Here is a 17,759-nt window from a genome sequence, read left to right as displayed (position 1 = left end):
TTTTTTTTTGTACTGAAGCTGGGACATGGACTTTTGATGCTGATCAGCCTGGCCTCTGTGCACCGATAATCACTCCATTCTTGATTTTCTATGTAGAGCTTTCAGTCCCTCTACTGCAAGCCAGATTTAAGGAATTAGTACTGCAGAGGGTGATCTTTGTCTGATCTCTTGTTCCCATACGGTGTCTAATAAGAAAGTGATCTACAAACTGTTAATGGTGTGGTGGTGCTCTTGGCATAAAGCAGAACAGGACAAATACAAGGAGAGGAGATCCTGATGATACACTCCTGCTTCTGATGTGGCCAGCATTGAAGCCTAGGTAGGAGGCTTCCTTAGACAACTACTTTTCTCCCTTTCCATCCTGACCTGTTTTTCATCTCTCAGTTTACTGTCCCTACAGCTGTGTTTATGTAGCCATCTGCAGGATTACATGCAGAATCAGATCAGTAGAAGGATGCTTTATCATGCATTGCTCAAGTTAGAATTATACAATAGTACATATTCTAGAGGATATCTGAAGATCATCTGGTCCAATTTCATGGCTAATTTCCAAATTAGAGAAAGCTTTAAGTTTAGATCAGGTTGTTCAGGACCTTGTCCAGTTGAATTTTGAAAATCTCCAATTTTCCATTACTCAGGCTCTATTCCAGGGACTGAACACTCATTTGGAAGAATTTTCTCCTTCTATCTGGTCAGTTTTCCCTACTGTAACCTGTATCTGTTGCTGGCAATCTGTATGCCTCCAAGAAGAACCATAGTCTGTTTTCTGCATAACCACCCATGAGGTCGCTAAGACAGCCTCTGCTCCAGGCTGAACAAACACAGGTCTCAGGCCCTGTCTGTATGTTAAATACTTCAGGACCCCAAGCAATAGCTGGGGGTCTGTGTAGAATCATCAGTATCTTTCTTGAGCTTGGATCCCACACAAGTCTCCAAACACAGAGGTGGTGAATACAGACTATAACCATTTCCTCAACCCTTGAAGGAAGATAGCCTTCAGCTGCACTGACAGAAATGAAGGAACAGTAAAATTCAGATGTGTAGGGATGCCCAGAATAGAAATTTCCACTGAGACTTAATTCAAAACTTATTGGAAAAATAACAGAATCTTTCCTGACTTCCCCCAGAGAATTAAAATCCTCACTAGGTCCAAATCCTGCGTGCCCTAGGGCTGTTCTGCGTGAATACATTTAAGTCAGAACAAAATGCAGCAAAGCAAAAAAGTACTTTATAACTGCTTTGATCAAAACATAAAACAACTGCTTGTGAGACAGTGAGACGTTTGAGGTGTTCTGGCTTTTCCACATGTTCCAGTCCAAGAATCAGCTAATCCTAATGCAGAATTTCTTGGATTTATCGTGCATGTTCCCATATGAGTCTCCACTTTCAACTAAATAAAAATTAGACTAACCTTTAATTAATTTAAGTTTAATTAATCCTGTTTGTTCCTCTCTGCTTTGCTGGCATATATCTGAATATGTGCATGCCTGGGTTAAAAAGATATTGTCTACACATTATTTCATCAACTGTCCGCAGGCACAGAAAAACTGGTTTAGGGTGAAGAGCAGATAGGGGGAAGTACATGCATGGAGACAGTTCTCAGCTATGTTTAAGCTACTGCAAAAAGATAGGCAGTAATTGTTTTCAAAATTGTACACTAGAATGGTCTTAAATTACAACAGATGTCATTCATGCTGAATATTATTTCAACACTTCTTTCTTCTCATGGATCTGGATGCCAGTAAGCAAGTGAGAAGAAAGATGAGTCTTAGAAGGATGAAGACAACAGAATCATGATGATCCTTTAAGAAATACTCTTTTTGGTACAGCTTCACTCTGCGCTGTGCTGCTTCTGGGCCTGGCAAAGTAATGCGGCCACCATATGTTAGAATGCTTGTCACACCTTGTGAGGCTGCAAACAGTTTTTCATTCACAAGATTTCTGAGATGTATTAGGGAAACTCAAGAGATCCATACTGTTGTGTGTCCCTCTTGCATGAAGCCTTTGAGTTCATAAATGGAAAGGGAAAAAAGATTTCAGACTTCAGCTAATTGGAGTAGGTTTGTTAATCACAAAGCAGCTTAGTCTAGGAACATTTATAATACTACCATTTTTGAGAAATCCCAGTAGTCTTCCATAAAGAGAAAGCAAGATGGCTTAGGAATAAGTCATACAGAACTAAAATTACCTGTTGTAAGTAGATTTGATTGTAAACTGAAGAACTAATTAGAACTGCCATGATTAAAAAAGCTTTTCTCAGACTTCTGGTTCACATCAGCTGCAGGATGACTCAAGAGTGACTGTAGGGGACTGAAATGGAGACACCGGGTGTCTAATGGAACACCTGAAATAACAGGTTGGTATCTGCTATGTGTTATAATGATGAGATGCAAGAATAAAAAACAGCACCTCATTGAAGAGCAGGAGAGATCAGCTTTCAGTATGGTTTAAGTATCATAAATGCCACGTGTGGAGGCTCATTTTTCCCCTGTAAAAGGAGCCTTGTTTGGTAGAGCACACATACGTTTCTGGCATTATGTTAAATCTGCATGCCCTTTTGTCATCTGATTAAGCACAGCAGAACCCAAGTTGTAACTACTTAGGGCTTTCTGCGTGATGGACATGCAGTCTGCTATAATACATATAGATGTTTTCTTAAAAGTGTGTTTTTAACTGCTACTTTTGGAGTAGAGATAGGAAAAGAGAAGGAAGGAGTGGGAAAAGGAAGCTCTTTTTCATAATTATTAAGTAACTTCACTTTATGGATCCCGGATATATGAATGCCAATCCCAGTATAAGTAATCTACCTCAAACACTTCCCTGTGCTGCTTCTTTAGTACAAGACATAGTGGAATTTTTCACTGCTTAGGAAGTTTCCTTGGTAAGAACTTTGACTTCTGTACTTCTCAATCTTTGTGATCTACTTGTGCTCCTGATTTACCTATCAAATTGGATATTTTGTTCCTCTATGGCTGTTTATTGTATGTATTTAGTACAGGTTGGAATTAACTCTACTGTACAGCTGAAAGTTCCACAAAAAATATTCTAGATTTCTTATTATGAGTTCCCATTATATAATGCTTTCATATATGATGCTTTCAAATATTCTGAGACAGCTCTTATCTTTTCCAAATACATAATTTTAGTAAATCTTTCTATGCATTAATGATATTAATGCATAGAATACATCAGTGCAGAACTACTGGATGACCTTGATTATAAGTTGAGTTTGCCAATGACACCAAGCTGTGTGGTTCAGTTGATACCCTGGAGGGAAGGAATGCCATCCAGAGGGACCTTGACACGCTTGTGAGGTGGGCTGATGCCAACCTCATGAAGTTTAACCATGCCAAGTGCAAGGTCCTGCACCTGGGTCAGAGCAATCCCAGGCACAGCTACAGGTTGGGCAGAGAAGAGATTCAGAGCAGCCCAAGGAGAAGGACTTGGGGGTGTTGGTCAAAGAGAAAATGAACATGAGCCGGCTTCAGTGTGCGCTCGCAGCCCAGAAAGCAACCGTATCCTGGGCTGCATCAAAAGGAGCGTGACCAGCAGGTCAAAGGAGGTGATCCTGCCCCTCTACTTGGCTCTTGTGAGACCTCACCTGGAGTATTGTGTGCAGTTCTGGTGTCCTCAACATAAAAAGGACATGGAACTGTTGGAACAAGCCCAGAGAAGGGCCATAAGGATGATCAGGGGCTGGAGCACCTCCTGTATGAAGACAGGCTGAGGAAGTTGGGGCTGTTCAGCCTGGAGAAGAGAAGGCTGCGTGGAGACCTCATAGCAGCCTTCCGGTATCTGAAGGGGGCCTACAGGGATGCTGGAGATGCATTAGAGACTGTAGTGATAGGACAAGACGTAACAGGTTAAAACTTAAACAGGGGAAGGTTAGATTGGATATAAGGAGGAAATTTTTTCCTGTTAGGGTGGTGAGGCACTGGAATGGGTTGCCCAGGGAGGCTGTGAATGCTCCAACCCTGGCAGTGTTCAAGGCCAGGTTGGACGAGGCCTTAGGTGATATGATTTAGCGTAAGGTGTCCCTGCCCACAGCAGGGGGGTTGGAACTAGATGATCTTAAGGTCCTTTTCAACCCTAATTAGTCTATGATTCTATAATGACATTTACCTTCCTGTTTTGTTTTTCATGGTGCTTCAATCCTACAAACATCCATATACATACTTACTTTGTATGAATATTCTTTCTGAAATCAATAGGAATGGCTTCACATATGAAGTTACATACCAGCCTGTGAATTTGGAAAATGAATGTGGAAAGACTGAAGTTGCCCAGGAGCAACCAGTTAAAAACCACATATGGCCTCTTTGAAGAAGTCAAAGCTAAATTTTAGGGTTATTAAAATTATTTTTCAAATTAGAAGCAATGACTTCTAGAATAACAAGGGACACAGATATATAGAAATAGCTCTGGGATATTAATGGCATTACTAGGTGAATACTTAGAAGCATTTCAGAATTACAGTTTGTACAAACAAAAATCCTTTCCTTTCTCCATCCCCAAATACATCTAAATTTCAAATATTTTTGTATGTTTCATTAAAAGCTGCTGTTCTCAGCACAACTCAGCGTTGCACAGGTAAACCTCATGAGCCTATTACTTCCTTGGCAGACAGTTCAAAGACAAGATAGACTTTATTTCTTTGTGTCAAGTTAGACTGTTTCACCTTTCATCTTGAAAAGAGATTGGAAAGCTGATAAATGTAACCCACTGAAGGAGATATATGTGAAAATTATTTTGCTCTAAAGCCACTGGAAGGTTGCTTATTTTCAGGAGCATCATCATGTACCCTTTGAGGAAAAGAAGAAACTGCACATGAAGAACTTAACATGACAGGCACTTCCAAAGTTGTTTAAAGAAAAAGACTCCAGTTACAGTGATGGCAGTTTGCCCTTTTACCATGCCCTCTCTTTTTCTGGTGCAAAGTTTTGTTGAAATTTAAACATATTACCTGCACTGGAACCTGAGTCAGTCATCCAACTGGAAGGACTCAACTCTGGCTCTGCAGAACATTCCACAGTAGAGACAGCTGGAACTGAGGGAAGGACTTACGAAAGCCTCATGCCCAGGAGAACATCACAGCATCTACTGAACACCCATGGAGGGCTTATGTGTGGCTAGGTGCTGCCACAGTGTATTTATCAGCAAGGCCATAGATCACAAGTAATTTTATAGAAACAAAATACATTAAGTGTTTCAGAAGCTAAAACAAGAGAAGCAAACACACAAAGAAAATCCAGAGAGACCCCCAGCCTCCATGGTTGATGCATGGGAATGATCACTTTCAGTACCCAGCAGTGGGGCAGATTCTCTTTACTTGGGAGGTACATTTAATTACTCATTATTTTCCACTGGTTTTGCTTAAGTTCTGTTCTTACAGTTTGCTTTCAATGCTGTCTGCTTTTTGGCCTAACGATGGATGAATTAACCTAAAAAAAATAACATCAACTAGCTCAAGGACTGAAAGTGATTTAGCCACAGCAATGCCACATTAGCCAGTCTCCCTTGCACAGAGGATACAGAGACAGATAAAACTACTTTTTTGAACAGTGAATTAATTTCCATGATGTCACACCCTACTGTGTCTAATTTCCTCATCTCTACACTATATTTTATGGTTACGTGATCATTTATCTAAGACTACATCTGCAAAACCAACTGCGGAGAGTTGGACAGGAGAAAAAGTGGAGTTAAGCTGTTCAAAAGCTGAATCGCTTCACATGGGGGGAACTTCCCCTGACTCCCGAAGAAAGTCTCCAATTCTGCCTTGCAATTGCACTTTCTTTATGTTTTTTCCCCTGGCGAACATTGCAGACACTACACACTTTCATGTCAGACAGGCGCTTGGTTTCCCTTTTTTTAGTTAGGAGAAGCTGTCAAATATGTCATTGCACAACAGCATTCCTGTCAATTTTTAAGGTATATCAAAGGCCCGTTACAACCAGCTCTGTAACATGACTTACAAAGCAAAGGATCCCTTGAAACAGTAAGTGCAAGCTTTTAAAAATGGATAGCTTATTTAGAAAAAGCTTCAAGAACAAACGAAAGAAAGTATTTCTGAGACTGCAATTTCTCAAGACAATTTCAGAACCCACCAATGGGTCTGCTGATTCAAAATCTGTGATAAAGACTGATAAAACCCACATGATTTGAAAGAAAACAGTGATACAGTCTACTGATTTCTTGCTATTAAATCATCTCTGTCTTTAATATTTTTTTAAACATATAAGTGTATTAGAATCTTAAAAAAAGAAGTATCTGCCTGATATCTGCATAAAATTAAATTAAATTTGAGAGCATAAGACAACCTTAAGGCCACATCCCTCCCCGCAGGGACAAGAAGTTTCTGAGAACATTACTGCAACACTTATTGAATTTGTATCCTTCAGGAAATGAGAACATTTAAGATATTAAAACATAGTGATAACAGTAAAAAGAGGAGGTAAGTCTTCCCGTATTTTATCCCTAGTCAGGAGAGTTGAAGGAGTGATTCCACTTTGTTCAAAACACTTGACATAGCACAGGACTGTAAATGTCAACTAACTTGAGCAAGATGGGTGTAGAGACATGCCAGACTGATTGCTCTTTTGAAAAATGCTTTCTCTAAAGTGTTTCAGTTTAAGTAATACATTGTTTTTCAGGAACAAACCGTGCACTATAATGCTGCAAGAACTGGAACTGCAGGTGTTGACCTGACCTGTTGAAAGATATTGCAAAGAACAACAGAGGTTTAGAGCCTAAGGCCTCAGATTGGAATAAGTGTGCTATGGAACTCTATACTGAGAAAGGTGATAGCTGGAGACTTAAATGGGGCGCCTTGAAGAAGACCATGAGCAGGGTCAGTGAAGCAATTTATTTGGGAATTATCACACTATAGACCAACATTCATTAGAGGGTAGAGTAGACTTGCCACTAGTTTGGCTATTCAAACTCTCTGAAGGATAGCAACACTTGTAAACACTCCCCTGCCTTGTGATCAGCATGCTGTCAGTGCAAAAGCACAACAGGAGACTGCCCTGCATGATCTACCTGTACAGTCCATGAAAAGCAGCGTTACATAAAATCCACAAAGCACTATAACCATATTAATAAGTCTTCTTTTGAGTTTTACAGACTTGTCACAGATTTTGGCGTATCTATTCCAAGCCATCATTCTAACAAAACTCAGGAGAATTCCTCAGCAGCTTTGTTCTCATCAAAACATTCTTTCCAGGACTTGATTGCTACTGTGAACTCTGAAAGGCTGATTAGATTACATGGTATAGCTGCACTTCCCACCCTTATATCTGGAACAAGAAACTCTTACCATAAAATAGATTTAAATACATATAAAGTGGTGGATGCAGCTGCCAACACTTAGTTACTAATTTTTACTTTGGAAACGAACCCAAACCACCTGTGTTTGTAACAATTCATGCCCCTCCTGAAACCATCAAGCTAGCTGTAACTCAGAGCTGAGAAATGCAGTGATTAAAAAAGCAATAAGCAAGCAGATTTACAGAAGACTAGATGTAATATAGTGTGAAGATGGAAAAGCAACAATTTATGTAACAATCTAACAACTCTGTTGAAAAGAGCTTTGTTAGCTTTCCAATGCCTGATGTTGTAGAATATGTAAAATTCCAAGTCTGCTCTTTCATACTCATCATCTGATTTCACCAAGAATCACTAGCAAGCATGATCACATGATAAGAGAGAGCTTTGATGAAGGCAAAAGAAACTACATTCTCCAGTCCTTGGTACTGAAATGTTTTCACTGGGTATGACTGATTTTGCAGGAACAGGCACTCCCTGTTTTAAAAAATTCCATGCAGAAGATTATACTTAAACATAAACTCTTGTTACTCACTCAAAATACAATTACTATTCCATTTAGTTTACTTTTTCAGGATGTTTTTCACTACTTCATCCCCAAAGGCACTAAATGACTAATTCTGCAGACTTTATTGAGGCTTCTTGGACTAGTCAATGAAAAGAAAGCTCCCCAAAATTATCCCAAGCATGATACTCTATGGAGTCAAAGTTCTTTTATTGCAATAGGCTTCAGATTAGAATCTGAAAACCAAACTATTCTCTTCTAGAGAATTCATAGTTTTGTAACTATTTTTAGTTATTTTGATATGTGATCTTCACCCAGATCCACAAACATTTTCCTGTGGAGGTATCCACGTATTTTACAGATATCTGTCTCTTAATATAATTCCAGAAGTTTTCTGTATTATTTTTTGTCCTCTTCTGTGCTAAAGGTGTCCATTTAATTGAAATGATGGTCCAAGCAAGTATCTATCCTTACAGTTCAGTTCATACATGAAACTTGATTTTCAGAAGTAGCTAAGGGACTTGGGAGCACTGATTCCCTGTGCTGTTCAGCAGCCAGAGGATTTGAAAAGTCCCTTGCCTGAAGCCAACATTACCACAACATTAACATCATAAATAAAGCAATGGCTAGAAGTTCCACAGCATCACCTTTGAAGGAAGGGAGCCTTAAAAACTTGCTGTATCACAAAAGCAGCTCAATCAGATATTTCTGTTCACTGAATGAACACAGCTTATGTATCTGGGAATGTCAATAACATAGACATATATCACCCAACACAATTACTACCAGTTTGTGTAAAAGAGATTCAAATCAGAATTCAAAGACAATATAAGGTGATTAAATTCCATTCTTTAGTCATAACCTTAGCAAAGCCAAAACTCAGTTTGCTGACAAAGCAAACTAAAAAACAGTTTTTAAATCCTGTGAAGGATTCCTGAAAGTTTAATCATAAACTGAACAAAAGTAAACTGTTAGATTTGGAAAGAACATGCTCTTGTGCTGGAAATGACAAACTCCTAATAAGAATTAAAAGTAAACACAACCCCCTGCAATAAAACGCTACTGACTATTAGCATCTATAGCCAAAAGCATCAGCAACAGCCTGCACAGATGCAACCAAAGAACAGCCATATAGAATTCAGTACCACTGAGTCTCTCACATGCAGAACATAACACACTTCACATCTCTGATTCAAGACTGAGGATAATCTGCATTATAATTTCCAAACACATTTATGAAATACCACAGATGTTTTCACAGAGCATGTTATTCAAAAACATTCATTCAGAGCTTCAGTTAATGTACAGACATGTTAGTAACACAAGTCCATAGCATGCACATGCATTTGGTGGACAAGAAGGTTCTTGCATTTTTGCCAAAGGGAAAAAAAAAAAAAGCCAGACCCCACAGCAAATAGATTATCTCAAATTGCACAGTGGGATTAACTGAAAAATGAATAATAATGAAATAAAAGGTTCAGACTTGCTGCCATTGGCCAAAGGAGCTTTCAAACCCAAAGCACTCTTAGAATAGTTTGTTATTCCAATTCACAGAACAAACATCTACAAGTAATTCTCCCACACACAACATTTATGCCTTATGGGGAAGGCTTTTCTCATGAACAGGTCCAATTAAAACCAAATGAGGAAGTAGGAAATTGGGGGCAGAAAACTAGAACAGAACAAGGCAGAAGTCGCTGTAATGTAGGCTCCAACCCAATTAAGTTATTTTTACATGGACCTAAAAAAACATTAAAGAGCTTCATCACTAAATTTACTGGGAGATCAAAACCAAAAAGACCTTTTGTCAGGCTGCCACACTTAAATAGAACTTCCAACCTTACATGAATCCTGAGTCACACTGCTGTTGGAAACTACTCTGCAACTTCTTTCAGAATCCTAATTTTGCCAAAGGTCTGGGACTAGTTTCTCTGCGAGAGCTGCTGTTCTCACTGCTACAAGAAAATAATTTCCTTGGCTAACATCATATTTTCCCAATTCTGCTATTTTTTGGCTACATCTCAATCTGCCACCTTCCCTCTGACTACCGAAGGTAATATTACCCATTTCATCTTAACAGCAGTGCAAGACAAGTAAGAGAATCTGAACTAACAACACAGTGAAGGCTTTTGTTCAAAAGTTATTTATTCTGTGGAAAAAGCATGGCTCAGTCCCATAACCTTTGTATAGGGGGATATTCTGACATTTTACTTTTGAGTACAGATAATCTCTTTCACTTCAAACAAACAAAAAAGAGTATAATAAGAAACACTAGACAGGAATATTAAAAGTTTGGAATACATTACAGTAACTTTCACACATAACCTAAGGCGATATTCGTTATGTAATGAAATCTCATGACTTCTTTGCATTTAAACAAAACAGGTTTGGTTTATGCTGTGGGAATACTTATGAACGATGAACACAATGCGGGCCAATACTTGGCATTCCGATTTAAGGAGAAAGAATTGACCAGAGAAATTTGAATCAAACTGCAGAGTCAGAATCAGTGCTAGATAATTCAGTTAGTTTGTTAGTATCTCTGAGAAGCCTTGACACAGACTCACCTCACCTTCACGAGAAAGGTAGGAATGGCTACACAATATTCTGATTTTTCTCCAGCATCTGGAACACAATCCACAAAATTCTTTGTTAGACAGGAGGGGAATAATAAGTTGGCTTTAATTGTGTTTAGCTTAAATCAGTTTTATTTTTTTTTAATCCTTCTTTCAATCTTTCGTAAGGATAGCAATTATAAAAATGCAGTTTATGAGCCAGCATTCCAAGTCCTGGCAGCTGCTTTTCTGTTCTTGGGTCTCATACCTGGCTTTTAGAGACAAATTCTCTCTTTTATTTTTGTGGTGGGGCAGGTCTGCAGAAGGGATTTTCTTCATGCCCCAGACCTTGAATTCAGCTTCTTTTGGCCAAGCCTGGTAATTGAAGTATCTTTTTGTTTTGTATTTAGATTTTGATTTTTCCTCACTTGTTTCTTTAAAATGTCCTCCCAAGAACAAATACACACAGCTTCTGAGCCTCATCCCCCCCCCCCCCCCCCCGCCTTTTTTTTATTTTTACTTTTCTTCTCCTAAGATCAGATTTCTGACACCTGAATAAAATACTTTCCTTGGAAGTGAATACTCCAAATTCTGCCAATGCTTGCCGTATTCCTGCTGTTATACCTTTGGTGATCCATGGCTGCAAGAAATCCACTTAGAGAAGACTGGGCATGCACCACAGAAACAGTAGCTGGGGGCAGGAGCTACAAAGCCTGTAGCTCTGCAAAATGTATCTCCAGAGCATTCCCATATTTATTTTTAAATCCTCTTCCATTAATTTTAATGGCAACCCCTCCTGCTTACTTTCTTCCATCCGAATTCCTTCCCAAAACCTATTTTTCTCACTCTGATGGATTTCTACAATGAATGATTGTGGCCATTCCACGAAGCCTGGATGCCCTGTTCAGAGTCACAGGTAGCAGCCTCTGGGGCACCCAGCAAATAAAACATGCAAGTGGCAAGTGACTTTTTATCACTCTCACATGCACGGTGTTGGTCTGGACAGATACTGCATTCAAGCAATGCACAGAGGCACTGGCCAAATGTATCATGTGTATGTAGTACTTCTAACACATGCAGGATACATTAGTCATTAGAGGAATGCCCACCTTTCTGGATACCTGGCTGCCCAGCATCCAGGAAAGGAGCCAGCTGGCTTTTCCACATCCATTCATGACATGTTACATATACTTTCTGCAATACATATGTGCCCTCTGGGTATTCAAACTGGATGCGAAAGTGCCTTACTAATTTTGCCCCTTTGTAAAATATAGGAATTCCCATGCTGCATCCTAGCTCTAGCTGACAGGTCATACTACCTCTTTGAAATGTAGGCTTGGGGCCCTGTTGGCTTAGCAAGTTCTGTAATTTTTGCAGTTCTTTCGAGTTAGATCATCCTATTAAACAGTTCAAACATGTTAAGCTCTGCCTGTCACCAAGTAATTATACCCAGTGCTCTGAAACAAAGCAGTCTTAAACCATTGCTCTGTGCCCATGGGAAGAACTCTGTAGTAAACCATAAGTGTCTCTTGAAAATGTGCTACTGCTTGCCAAGTACGTGCACAGAGGCAAAAGTCAAGTGTGATTGAAAATATAAATGCAGCAATGGTTCTCTCAGTTTTATCATCATCAATATTGCCAAAGTTTGTCAAAAATTGAGAAAGGGAAAACCTTTAAGACCTGCAAAATAGAAATCAAGCTTTCTGGGAGATCACATTGCATGCTAAAATACAGAGTTGTTGCAAAAAATTATTGGAGGCAACCCCTGGAAATGTCCAACACTGGTGAAATGACAGAAAGCCAAGTTTTCAGGAGATTTTGGGGGTTCTATTTGTTTGTTTTGGGAGGGTTGTTTGTTTTTAAGCATGCACCTTAGTAGCTGCCAGAAGATGAAGAATTGGCCCAAACCCAATTAGAATCAATGGATGACTTCACAATTGAAATTCTTCAATTTAGACCAGGATTTATATCTTAATTCAGTACAGCTTTTAAAGTGTAAATTTAGATTTTACAGGAGAAGTTTCATCATTTGTAGCAAACAACTAAGGTGATCTTGCTGAACTGGAAGTGATGCTAAGCTATATGCTAGAAAGTGTCATGGTTTAAGCTCAGTCAGTAACTCAGAACCATGCAGCCGCTCATTCACTCCTCCCCTTTTTCAATCGCTGCTCCCGGAGGGCTGGAGAGAACTGACAGAATGGAACTCCCACAGGTTGAGAGAAGAGCAGTTCACTAACTAAGGTATAACACAAAACTACTACTGCTACCACCAATAATAATAAAGGAAATAACAAGGGGAGACAATAGAAAACTAAAAGGGGAAAAGAAAACAATCACGAGTAATGCACAATACAACCGCTCACCATCCACCAACCAATACCCAGTCTGACCCAAGCAGTGATCTGGGCCTTCTGGGTGATTCCCCCCAGTTTCTATACTGGGCATGACGTGCTGTGGTATGGAATACCCCTTTGGCTAGTTTGGGTCAGGTGTCCTGTTCTCTGCTTCCTCCTGGCTTCCCATGCCCCTCTTCACTGGCAGAGCATGAGAGACTAAAAGAGTCCTTGATTGGAGTAAGCATTACTTAGCAACAACTAAAACCATCAGTGTGTTGTAAGTGCTGTTGTCAGGCTAAAGTCAAAACACAGAGCTGCACCAGCTACTAAGAAGGAGAAAAATGACTGCTACTGCTGAACCCAGGACAAAAGGAATGAAAAGATATGAAAGCAGCTTGTACACTGTGTAACAGCTACATGCTAAAGAGCTCTTCAGCCACTATGTAATGTGAACTCTTGCACTGCATTGGCTAATACTTCATGATCAGCTTCTACAGCTGACAGACCATCCACCAGGCTTAATCATGGTCAGGGCAGGCAGAAGCTCAGGAAGCCATTCAGACACTTCCATTTAACTCTTTTTTGTAAAACCCAAGACTGTGGTGGTTTAACCCCAGCCGGCACCTAGGCACCACACAGCCACTCACTCACTAATTGGAAGGCTACAAGTGAGAAACTCCTGGGTTGAGATAAAGACAGTTTAATAGGTAAAGCAGAAGCTGCGCATGCAAGCAAAGAAACCAAGGGATTAGTTCACCACTTCCCATAGTCAGGCATGTGTTCAGCCATCCCCAGGGAAACAGGGCTCCATCACATGTTATGATAATTTGGGAAGACAAATGCTCTCTCTCCCAACTTTATCCCCTTTTCTACTTCCCCCAGCTTTATACACTGAGCATCACACCATATGGTACAGGATACCCCTTGGCTCAGCTGGGGTCAGCTGTCCTGGCTGTGTCCCCTCCCAATTCCTTCTGTCCCCCCAGCCTCCTCGCTGGTGGGTGCGCAGCAGAAGAGTCCCTGACCCTGTGTAAGCTCAGGAGGACGGCTTTCCTGGACCTAAGGTATCAAAGTACATAGGATAATCCGGCAGACCCTCAAGAGAAGATGGGAAGCGGTCAGTGAGGGAGCGGAAAACCCTTCTCCTTACAGAGCTGGACCGGGCAGGCAGCCCGCCCGGCGGTCACAGCCTGCCCAACACCGCCACCTACAGGCCGCGGAGGCGCCACCGCCCCGCGCCAGCGGAACGGACAGGTCAGTTTTCAGCGGCTACAAGTCAGGAAACGGCCACTGGTGATTGCCATGAAGTCGTTGCACTGAATAAAGAACCCCTGGGTTCAGCAGTACACGAGCATGCTCTTGCCACAGAAGCCGTTTGGAGCTCTATGACTAAGTCTGAGAACCACATTACACCAGAGCGGCATGCTCTGCACATTGCCATTGGTGAATTCTTACCTCCTTCTACGTGTACAATTGGGATGATAGTGACTACAGCATAGGTTAGTATAGAAACCTCAAGTTACACGTGCTGTCCTTGAAACCGGGCTTACTGAGAGCTAATAGGATAGAAGATCTTAACCATCCAAAATTAATTCACTTTCTAAAATACAAACCAGTTGTATTTGTAAAGCAATCTGAGAAGTTACTATGGATTAAAACTACCTAAATTTCTCAGTCTAATAATAAGTTATTAATAGAAACACAATTAAAACAAAAGGTGTTATTAACCTTGCAGTTTTGGAAACATATAGTTACCAGCCCAAAGAATTTCTTGTACAATTACAGGGAGATAAGGAACCAGTAACACTGAAGATCACTACTAGTACATTTAGACTGAGGTTTTACTTGAGCTCTACTTCATTCTTGTATGGAACGTTCCATTAAACACTTGACCTCCTCTTGAACACATGCACACATCTTCAGAAGCACGTTACGACTGCACCATCCTTTGCTTAACACAAGCCAATCCTATTAGGTGAAGGACAGGAAAAATAAAGGCTAAATGAAAACAAAGTTAGTTTTCTGTAAAAAAAAGCCAGGATCTCTCAAATATAGCTGGAGTAAGGAGGTTATCCCAGTATAAGGTAAAGATTAATTACTTTGATATTCACCACACGCTTTACCTAAAAGAAGTCCTACAAATCTAACAGCCAGGGAAGGAAAAGAATTTAAGCCTTCTGTGCAAGAAAAATGAATCACTACCAGCAGTGTACATGATCAGGAGTATAGGCTTTGGGACAAAAAGCTATTGGTAGGACAGCAGGATATCAGTAATTGTTCCCTTTTTGTTGTGTAAAAGTGGGAATAAGTTGCATGTTATCTGTGTTGCACAGGAATCACTGCACAAGGAATGAAAAATTTTAAAGGTCAGGAAAGTCCTTAAAAATCAGGCTGTACTTAGAGATGGCTGGAGTTACCAAAACTACTGATACATCTGTATTTTTACTGATTTCCACTAGAGCCTCTTCAGTGTGTACATACACCTATTTTACTCAACCTCTTCCCGTAAGTGACACCATAACTTTGTTTCAGATTCAGAAATGAAAATGAGAGAAAAATACTGAATCCTGTCAGAATGAAAGTAATCTAACAGGAAAAGATCCCGTCTGGATGGTTCCAGAGGAGGGAACAGTTACACCACGGGGGACCCTGCATACATTGAAGGGTGAAATGATCTGGAATGGGAAGAGAAACCAGAACTTCCTCCCAGAAGTATATTTCCTTTATCCTCCTCCACAGGTTTTCTTGAGCCAACCATACTTACGGCAATAATTTGTACTAAATTCCTCACAGAAACCATTTTGCACATGGTCACTGTCAAACAAGTGCCTCTGAGACAATTAATTCACAGTCGATTACACACAAGATCTTAAATGGGTTGATAAAATATCTCCATTAATTCTTTCATTATACATCTATCTGAACACACTTTCAGGCTTACTGAAGTTGTAACTAGTTACAATATTAGATCATTGTCTTTCACCAAAAATAGCTTTAATGCACATGCCCGTCTATACCTAGAAATCTGAAATATATAAGGAACCTTCATAATAGCATAAGAATATTCCTTGCCAGATTGTATGATGCTTTTAAAAATAGAATACAATAACTTTGCATTTCCTTAGAAATGCCTCCAGTGCAGAAGCTTTTATTTCTGTTCTTCAGTCTCTCTTGTGACCCTTCAAGCAAAAATCACATAGCAAAGTATAATTACACACTAAGTAAAAACAAACAACAAATAATTTCATTAAGACTGGATTCATACCACTGACTTCAGGGAGAAAACTCATGAGCACAAGTTAACGTAAATAAGTTTAGAATGGCAGATTTAAAACAAGCAGGTTTTTTTGCATAAGGCTGTATTTTTTTTGCATAATAAAATTCCAATACAAAATGACAGATTTACCGTGCAGTCTAAGACAAAAACATATCACTGTCTTTCAGCAGCTCTGCAGTAGCACAAGGTCACTTATTCTTCCCCAAGAAATAAGCTACTTCAAGTCCCATTTTTATCATGAAACTGTTTGTGGCTGGAAAATCATAAAACAGAGATCATTATACTCCAGAACTTGTTTGTAAAGATTTGCTTCCTGCACCCTATTCGCATATTTTATTTTCTGAAGGCACTGTGCTATACTCATGCCATGCAGGTGTGATGGTTCAAACGTGTACTATGTATTTTCAGTATTCTAACCTCCATTTCAGAAGGATACAGCCATAACCAGCTGTGGATGATCCAGATCTGAGTGAAAAACATATCCATTCTCCAGCTTCAACTGTCACTGTCCTGACGGCCTTTGCTTTTCTGGGTTAATTAAATCCGGTAAGCAGTTTGAGTTAGGCTGTGTTAGCAGCCAGCCAAACTACCAGTAAAGTGAAAGGAAGGCTGCTTCTCACAGGGTTTGTGTTCAGTCGCACGAAGGTCAGGCAATGGCAGCCTTAGCACACCTCGTACCCTCCGTGGGCACACAGACAAGAAGTGATATTAAATTCTACATGAAATACTGATAGCCCATATTTTTTCCCTCCAAATCTATGGTATGTGGGCCAGCATAACTAACCATTCTCATGATCATCATCTTATGCCAGCATTCCTCAGCTATTACAGAGATTGAAGCTGCCTTTCAGGAAGTACTATAAATATATAAAAGACCTGCTCTGCCTTTTACAGTCTAGAGACAGGAAATAATAGCATGTATTCATTGCTACATAGATAAAACTAAAGCACAGAGAGTAAGCCATTTACTCTCTGGGAGCCTAAACTGGAAATAAAACCAAGGCCTCTTGAGACAAAGCTCATTGCTTTATCACTAAGGGCATGCCTGTTCTTGTTGCGTTCTCTTAATGAATGCAGGAGATTTTCAGTTGTATCATTTGGCCCTAGTTAGTTTTTTGTTACTGCAGCCAGGCAGAATGGAGAACAGGGAGCTTTCTAAGCCTCCTGGAATTAATCAATATAAAATGAATGGGAAACAGAAAATTATGAAATCTGACAACAGTGTAATGTATATACATTTATACTTTGAAGATCTAAGCCCCTTTTGAATTCTCAGCTCTCCCTCAACACCCATTTTCAATTCTAAACGTTAAAAAGCAGCAAAAATCGTTGCTTGATATTGAAAGATTTTTAGCTGTATATGTAAAATTTAAAAGTCTTCAGATTGAAAAAAAAGAAGGAGGGGAGGGGAAGAAAGAAGTAAAAATCCCCATATTAAATAATTCCCCAGTCATTACCTCGATTACTAAGGTTTGGATTAATTTGGAAATGTGTTGGACCAAGAAGTACTTTGAGCATTCTCACTTAAGCCGGCAACAACTGAAAGCCAGTAATAACAGGTAATGATAGCCCTTCCTTGGCTTAGACATTCTGTCTACTCTGTCTGCTTTACAGACTGTAATTGCTGACTTTTTCACCACAAGGCCACCACTGATCCTTATTTTTCATCATTCCTGGAAATGTGTATTAACACACTAAGGACTTCTAAAAGCTTAAGGAAAAGCGCGGTGTTCCAGGCAAGACTGCCAATGAATTTCCAT

At 39.9% G+C, this 17,759-nt stretch overlaps 1 long non-coding RNA gene across 2 annotated transcripts in view; it reads right to left on the bottom strand.

Moving 5' to 3' along the window:
- The window catches only part of LOC134156268 (uncharacterized), a 136,359-nt gene that overhangs the window by 84,331 nt on the left and 34,269 nt on the right, over positions 1-17,759 (bottom strand). Inside the window, exon 1 of one of the 2 annotated variants that reach the window (XR_009961871.1) lies at positions 14,549-14,687. The exons of the other annotated variant lie outside the window; for it this stretch is intronic. This is a non-coding gene — a long non-coding RNA (uncharacterized LOC134156268). Of the gene's footprint in view, positions 1-14,548; positions 14,688-17,759 lie in introns of those variants that run through there. 2 annotated transcript variants of the gene reach the window in all.

This window comes from Pezoporus occidentalis, unplaced genomic scaffold (genome assembly GCF_034315485.1).
Source record: "Pezoporus occidentalis ecotype Australia unplaced genomic scaffold, CSIRO_AGI_Poc_V1 ctg83, whole genome shotgun sequence".
In the NCBI taxonomy this organism is placed as follows: Eukaryota; Metazoa; Chordata; class Aves; order Psittaciformes; family Psittacidae; genus Pezoporus; species Pezoporus occidentalis.
Note: the sequence above shows the minus strand (reverse complement) of the source record. Positions and strands in the feature narration are given on the sequence as shown.